Raw genomic sequence first — 9,089 nt, forward strand, 5'->3', positions numbered from 1 at the left:
TTGAACGTTTTATTTCGGTTGTTCCAATGTGATACATGTACCTTTGTGAACTTATCATTTCTGAGAACGCTGTTACAGCGTGATTACCTATAAATACTACATTAATGCAATAAATGCTCAAAATTATGTCCGTCAATCTCAATGCATTTGGCAATACGTGTAACGACATTCCTCTCAACAGCGAGTAGTTCGCCTTCCGTAATGTTCGCACATGCATTGACAACGCGCTGACGCATGTTGTCAGGCGTTGTCGGTGGATCACCATTGCAAATATCCTTAAACTTTCCCCACAGAAAGAAATCCGGGGACGTCAGATCCGATGAATGTGTGGGCCGTGGTATGGTGCTTCGACGACCAATCCACCTGTCATGAAATATGCAATTCAATACCGCTTCAACCGCACGCGAGCTATGTGACGGACATCCATTATGTTGGAAGTACATCGCCATTCTGTCATGCAGTGAAACATCTTGTAGTAACATCGATAGAACATTACGTAGGAAATCAGCATATATTGCACCATTTAGATTTCCATCGATACAATGGGGGCTAATTATCCTTCCTCCCATAATGCCGCACCATACATTATCCCGCCAAGGTCGCAGATGTTCCACTTGTTGCAGCCATCGTGGATTTTCCGTTGCCCAATACTGCATATTATGCCATGCCGGTTTACGTTACCGCTGTTGGTGAATGACGCTGCGTTGCTAAATGGAACGCGTGCAAAAAATCTGTCATCGTCCCGTAATTTCTCTTATGCTCAGTGGCAGAACTGTACACGACGTTCAAAGCCGTCGCCATTCAATTCCTGGTGCATAGAAATATGGTACGGGTGCAATCGATGTTAATGTAGCATTCTCAACACCGACGTTTTTGAGATTCCCGATTCTCGCACAGTTTGTCTGCTACTGATGTGCGGATTAGCCGCGACAGCAGCTAAAACACCTACTTGGACATCATCATTTGTTGCAGGTCGTGGCTGACGTTTCACATGTGGCTGAACACTTCGTGTTTCCTTAAATAACGTAACTATCCGGCGAACCGTACGTACACTTGGATGATGTCGTCCAGGATACCGAGCAGCATACATAGCACACGCCCGTTGGGCATTTTAGTCACAACAGCCATACATCAACATGTTATAGACCTATTCCGCAATTGGTAAACGGTCCATTTTAACATGTGTAATGTATCACGAAGCAAATATCGTCCGCACTGGCGAAATGTTACGTGATACCACATACTTATACGTTTGTGACTATTACACCGCCATCTATTGCAAAGCGAAAAAAGTGGTCCAAATAAAACATTCACGTTTCTTTGCGTACTACACGAATACGTAATAAAAAATGGGGGTTCCTATTTTTAAAAAAAACGCAGTTGATATCCGTTTGACCTATGGCAGCGCCATCTAGCGGGCCAACCATAGCGCCATCTGGTTTCCTCCTTCAAGCTAGAAAAATTTCGTTCTTTGTAGCTTTTTCGTTTGAAGCTTATTTCATGAGATATTTGGCCCGGTCACTATCAGTGGACCACCCTGTATAGTACACTGATCGTATGTTACATTTTCGTCTTACTTACTCGTTTCAGTATACTGTGGATGTAAAATAGTTTTATGTCGGAACTTGTCCTGTGTTAAGCTTATGTAACTTCGTACCATCGTACGACTTCAACGAATGTGTACTCTGGACTGTCAAAACAAATTGTAGTACAGTATAATATTTACAGAGTTGAGATGGCTGTATGGGGACGTTCTGAAAGCCAATATATCGATAAAATGTAGATGCAGACTAAAAACTGAGCATAGATCAGTGTAACGGTAATTATGATGTAAATACCGTAATAACCACAGTAGCACTTGTTCTGTAGCAAACAACAGTGGTATAAATGCAACGGTTATTGCACTGTTACTGGAGGAGCTATAAATTAAATCGACGTTCTTACTGAACAGAATTATCACCAGATGCAGTCTGAATAATTACTGAACTGGGGAAAGGAGACAAATGACGACATAGCATGCCCTTCAGTACACACTCAAGCAGAGCCTGTGCGAAACGCTGGTCAAGGGAAAGACGAACTTTCTGCGAGCCGCAGTTTGTTCGTAATGGGATTCACGCTCCGGGAATTTCCCAAACTTTATTAATTTACATTTCGCGGGTGTTTAATTCTGCGGCTTGTTTCCTGTGACATTAACTTCAACTCATTTTCACCGAATTATTTGTTACTTTTCTGAGGTTAGACAGGGTGTTTATAAATTCGCAAAACCGAAGCTCACACTCTTACAACTTGTAACAGGTAAAGACAAAATGTACGTGCAAAAATTTTCTCGGAAATTGTGGTAAATATAAACATCAATATAAGTCTCTTCCACAAGGCCGCTGTGTATGACGTGGAAGATGCTATTATTTTTATTCATTTCGTCTATTTCCTCATTTTCTTTTTAGGTATTTCCTTTAGGTCAATGAGACATTTTTTTAAACTTTTTCAGTTTATAGTTCGGTGCCTATAAGGACATTACAGACCTCCATTTCAGTTCCTCTTGAACACAGCCTCTAAGATGCAATAACAATCCAGTTACGTTACACAGATTGACAGAAATTTAAGTATTACCAAAACAGAGGACACTTTTTCTCAGAAATGTATGTCTGTGTTTTCATACTTTATTCTTCGTATCTCCACGAGTCTTAAATTTCATACTTTAGTAAACAGTGGTTTATCTGATAACTACGAAAAGATTTAATATATTTCTTTCACAAAACATTACAGCATGGAATAAATATCAAGAACAGTCGTTCTTTTGAGGAGATTAAAAATTACATAAAATTGCAGGAACCAAATTAATTTGTAAAATACCAGTACAAAATTTTATAGCAGTTTTGAAGAGAACCAACACCAGTTTTAAAGTAATTTAATAAACTTTAGCTTTGCACTGAAAGAAACCTTACTGGTTCACTGAAATCGTCCTACACACCAGGATTCTAACTCGGAACATTGTCTTTCATGGACAATACTTTGCCACTAAATCATCCCAGTACACTCCAAAATAAAAGTCTGAGTCCCACATGTGCCTTAGATATGTTCTCCCATGTAATCTTTATCTATGGGCAGCACGCCATACATGAAAGATTGAGTGATGCCACTAGTTTTGTTTGAGAGTGTTGATTACACTTACTTTCCTCTCGTAGCCAATACTGGATGTTTATTTAGAGGCACTACACATCGTGGGGTGTCGCCAAATCATATTTCCTTGCGACAATTTTCTATCTATAATACGCAGCAGATAAAATTTTGCTTCATACTGTTTTCTTTACAAATGTTTCGAGGAACTGCATACTATGCTAGACGTACCCTCATTTTCGAACATCATATACCCTTTTTTGATTTACAAATGTAAGAGCACATTTTCAGATAACTTTTCCACTTTCGGCGATACAAAGTATAATAACGTCGTGAAAATTACTTCGCGGTGCTTCCAACTCCAACAACGCAATATCTTTATTAGGGAAACAATACCGAAAGTACTGGCCATCTACAACATCTTCGGAGCAGGTATCAATATATCCTCCCCACAACGAATGTACACCGAGTAGTTTGCTTCCAAATTCTCGGTGATCGATTCCACCACTATCTCAAGGAACTTTATTGAAAATTATCAACTTTAAGGCGCTCTAGAATCAGTCATTACCATCAAGTATTAGGGATAGGCATCATAAGCACTTTAAAAATGGACTACTACCGAAATCTATCATTGATGATAGAATGAGATTCGTAGGAATAACATTTAGAAAGTGTAACTCAGCTACGAAAGGTTTCTGTAACAAAACACTCGTTAGAGCTACTCTTTGATTTTTTTTTCATTTGTGTCGGAGTGTTATCAAAACGGATTCATAGAAGAAATTAAGAAGATTCGCAGAAGAGCTGTAAGGTATTACCAAATTCATGTATCAGGCAGCTATACAGTAATCGATTCATTCCATCTTAGCAATTTATTTGACCACTGGCATCTACGTTCTTAGTCACTCACTTCTATGGAATGTATCTGTAATATTCACTGGACATTCAAATGATGATACGTGCAGGGTGTTCGGAAATTCCAAATAGAAACCTCTATGACTTGTAGAGGGGAGTGAGTACGTAATATTTTGAACAGGCACTTATGTTCTTAAAGGTATCACTTCCGTTCTACGACGGTTTCAATGCAGATTAAGTCATCCACTTCTGCCTGGCGAATTGAATTAGGCACGAGGCAGAACAATTACACTAGTTAACAGCTATTTTGCATCTGGAATGTGATACATCAACTACTATGTATTTTGATGCGTAGAATCTGAATATACCTTTCAAAATGTTCTGTCACATAACATTTTTGTGTTTTTAAAGATTTTTATTTTTCGTATTCAGTATTGAGCTTTTTGCTGTTCTTCTGTTTTCATGTTTAATTGTTTGTTTTTGATTTGCAGAGGAGAGTTAGTAAATGTCAGTAAATGGTTGGTGTGGTAATCCAGAAGTGTGAAAGAGATCCTCAGTGAGCGTTTCCTGTGAAAGATAGTGCAAACTTTTGGTGTTTAAAACATACACTAAGAAAAATAGCAACTAGTAGATCTCGTTGCTGTCTAAACCACCCCGACAACTTTTGTTATGTGTGTGGGAAATTCACTCCAAAAGCCCAAAGAAAACCAATCACTGATTTGGTTAAGAAGGTGATCAAGATAAACATTTTGCACCTCACATTGCCTGCAAAACCTGCACTATAACCTTAGCCGAGTGGTTGAAAGGAAAACGCCGAGCCATTCCACTCGCTGTTCCGCTGGTGTAGTGTGAGCCTAATGACAGTGATTCAGACTGTGACTTCTGTCTTACAAATATTTCGGGACATTCAAGCAAAACTAGACATAAAATAAGGTATCCAAATGTATCTTCAGTTCATTTGCCTGTGCCCCATGATGAGGGGTTGCCTGTTGCTGTTTGTAACTTGAAAGCCACGGAACCAGACACCATGTCAAGTGAATCAGAAAGTATTGAATATATAGAAGAGTACTGCCCTCAATATCATGACACTTCGCCTTAGCTCTTTAATGAAAAGGAACTGAACGATTTGGTTCGCGATCTAAAACTATCGAAACAGCAAGTTCAACTCTTGGGGTCGAGACTGCAACGGCGGAACCTTCTAGCTCCAGGGACAAAAATTTCCTGTTTCAGATCAAGAGGTGCTTCCTTCGTTCAGTATTTCGATATGCAGAATTCAATGTGTGTAAGTAGAGATGTCAATGGTCTGATGATTCAGCTAGGTGTACAATATAATCCACAGGAGTGGCGACTATTTATTGACTCCAGTAAAACCAACGTGAAAGCAGTACTACCGCATAATGGCAAGACATTTGCATCGGTACCTTTGGCTTACGCAGTAGACATAAAAGAAACTTATAATACCATGGCTATGCTTCTAGAGGCAATCAAATATAAGGCTCTTGAATGGCAGCTTTGCTGTGATTTAAAAGTTGTTGCACTCCTCACAGGTTTACAGGCTGGATTCACGAAATACTGCTGCTTTTTGTGCATTTGGGACACCCGTGACACCAAGAAACACTATGCAGTCAAGGAGTAGCCTATAAGGAAGTCATATGTTCCTGGAAACGTAAATGTGAACAATACCCCATTGGTTAAATCCGATAAAATCATTTTGCTTCCCCTTCATATCAAGTTGGGCCTCATCAAGAACTTTGTAAAAGCTCTGGATAAATAAGGTGAGGCCTTCAATCACTTAAAAGAAAATTTTCCCAAATTAAGTGAGGTAAAGCTGAAAGAGGTTATATTTGTTGGACCACAAATAAGTAAATTTCTGAAAGATCCAACCTCTGATACAATATTCACAGATATCCAATGAGCTGCTTGGTCTTCTTTTAAAGCAACTGTGAAGGGCTTTTTGGGTAACAGAAGAGACAAAAGCTATGTTACCATTGTGAATGATCTGTTGGACAACTATAAGAATGTCGCTTAAAATTCACCTTTTACATTCTCGCCTTGATTTCTTCCCGGAAAATCTGGGAGCCGTAAGCTATGAGCATGGTGAACGCTTACCATGGAACACCGTTACCAATGCCATTGGAACCCTTCGATGATGGGTGACTACTGCTGGGGTCTTGTTAGGGAGAGTGATGAAACGACAAACAAAAGAAGAGCTCCGTTGTCTCATTTTTCAAAAACCAAAGACGATTAAAGGTAAAAATATCTTCTGAAGTAATTTGGACCTTTTATTGGCATCATGCCCCTACATACATACAAAATAGTTTTGATTCCAAAAGCTCTGAATGTGTATTATTGTTTGACTTAATTTTGTCAATTTTCGCTCTTACCATTTTTTATTCTGCTGTGTATCTAGGAAATGTGACGTCATAGAGAAATCTAATTTTACCAATGCTGAAAACTAGGTAAATCCACCCATTTACAAACCAGATGCAGGAAAGAAGTTTAAATTTGTTAACTAGTGTTTAAAAGGAAACACAACGAAATATCCACTTAAGGTAATTTGCTTGTATTAACACTTAAACATTATGTGTTTACATTATTCCAGGACAAAAAAGAATCCAGCATACTGTACGTACAGAGCAGTACTGATGCATTACAAAAGCGACTCGATGTGGTGACCATCAACGTTGTTACATAATTGCACCTACGAAGAATGTTCTGGTACACACTCTCCATCCCGCCTGCTGTCTCTTTAATTTCTGCTGCATCGGTCAGAACTCCTGCTAGCAGATCTTTCTCTTTCTCTACAGGAGTCTCGTGAAACAAACAAGGCAGACGTTAAGTTACATTAGGTAACCGCCCGACGTGGTACACGTCATTCTGTCTACCCTACTGCATACCAGGATAAGCAACTCAGAGACTTTTCTCGTCCCCTTAGCAGACGTGGAAGCGTTACATATCTGAACTAAAACTGTCGTAGAAAGGAAACGGTACGTTTTTGAACATGGGTTCCTCTCCAAAAATTATATATTCACCCCTTCTACAAGTCCTAGAAGTGTGTAACGAGAATTTACGAACATCCTGTATATCCTGAAAACAACCTCTCCGGGTTATAACACAGTATTACACCAAAACGTATACTATTTGATCGGCCTGTAGTCGCCGTTTTTCGCGCCCTAAACAGCGAGGTCATCAGCGCTCATACGTCCTCCTTTGGCCGGTTACACAGGTGTTATTTTATATGCATACTTTCTATAGTTTTACATAAAATGTTCTGCAAAATTATCATCTCCTATGGAATAAAATAAGGCAATGAGCTATTGAAAAGAAAAGCTTCACGGAGGATAGTCTGCTTGATTACTGGGCGTCTCAGAAGTGTTCCTTCAGTCACACTTAATTTCATTAAAATTTCTATACCGTAGTTTACGTGTATATTCGCCAGAATACATGCATCAGGTACACATATACCATAATATTTGTTAAAATACATTCAAAACATGCGTACAGCCGGCCGTTGTGACCGAGCGGTTCTAGGCGCTTTAGTCTGGAACCGCGCTGCTGCTACCGTAGCAGGTTCGAATCCTGCCTCGGGGATGGATGTGTGTGATGTACTTAAATATAATTAACCTAAGTAGTTCTAAGTCTTGGGGACTGATGACCTCAGATGTTAAGTCCCATAATGCCTGGAGCTACTTTGAACATGTGCACACAAAATTATTATTAACTAATTTTAATTAAAAATTTCTTTGCTTCTCGTTGCAGTGCATATGTGTTTCAAAGCTTCACACTCCATTGTTTTCTCTTATTTTCCCTCTAGTTTTCTTTCCTCTTTTCGCCGTTTCTTTTCCCTCTCCTCACTTCACTTTGCGACTGATTGGGTTTTTCCTTCATGTCTTGGATTACTTCCTCTGGATCACTTTCATCCTATACATGTCTCTATCTGTAGTTTCTTCGTGTTTTATATTATTTCTTTGCAAATCTTACTTCATCTCTTCATTCTAGTTTGTTATTAACTTCTTTTGCCAAAATTACTTGAAAAGCTGAGTGTTTAATGAAATCTCTTACTGTTCTGTTATTTTTTTAGTGTTCTGATATATATCAATATTGCCTGTCTTTTCTAAGCGGATTCATAATTTCCATAGAGTTTTTCTTTCTAATATTTCTCGTTCATCGATATCATAATTTAGTACTAAACATCCACTTCCACATATGGACTGTGGCTTGACTGTTGAAGTGTATTGCTGTATTTTAAAGTTGTGAGATAATTTTTATCTTGTAAACATACGCCTTCATATCATAAGCTGTTATTTAGAAACGTATTTACTAACTTATTTCTCCCAAACAGTTGAATTTACATTCTTCTAACTGAACAACATTTGCTTCTAAATTTTTCAGGGTAATTTTATGTTCATAACCATTTTTCCTATAGAATTTCTTACGTTCTTGGCTAATTCCTTCACGATATTGACTTGTATTGTCGCGTCTGTCACACTTACAAAAATTTTGATCCAAAAATCATTAGTATGATTTAACTATTTGATTTTCTCGGGGGCCTCTGCAAGGAGCTTAGGTGTAAATTGCAGGCTAGTCATCTAGATGTAGATGCAGTAGATTTTAGGCAATTTATTTTCACACACATGTTCCTTCACCACAGTATTAACGGCAGAATTAGGTCTTCTCATTCACTTCCTTGTAGTTTTCTCTAGGAAACAGCAGAAATGGCGTTGGAAATATGTAGTTGCATTGTTTTACTCCTGTATTTATTTTTAGGCCTTTTGTTGTATAAAAATATACTTTTTACCTCTATCATAACGTTTTAATTTAGAAGGACTAAGTTGCATGCTCCAACCCCATTTTCTAGTGTTACCGCTCGAAAGATGTTAATCATGCGTTCCGCAGTAGTATGAAACATAGTCTCCATAGAAGTCAAGTGGAAATTACAAATATATAGAGAGCAGTAGGAACGATGCTACAAGCACTGTAGTCAAATCATGGAAGTCATAACTGCTACAAAATGCTGGTTTTTTTAACAATATGAGCGTCAACCACCTTACAGAAGTTAATATTATCAGTCTTGAATTGCTATAAACAAAGGCACAACCATATTAAACAGAGATTACTGA

The sequence above is a fragment of the Schistocerca piceifrons genome, chromosome 1, assembly GCF_021461385.2.
Source record: "Schistocerca piceifrons isolate TAMUIC-IGC-003096 chromosome 1, iqSchPice1.1, whole genome shotgun sequence".
Lineage (NCBI taxonomy): Eukaryota > Metazoa > Arthropoda > Insecta > Orthoptera > Acrididae > Schistocerca > Schistocerca piceifrons.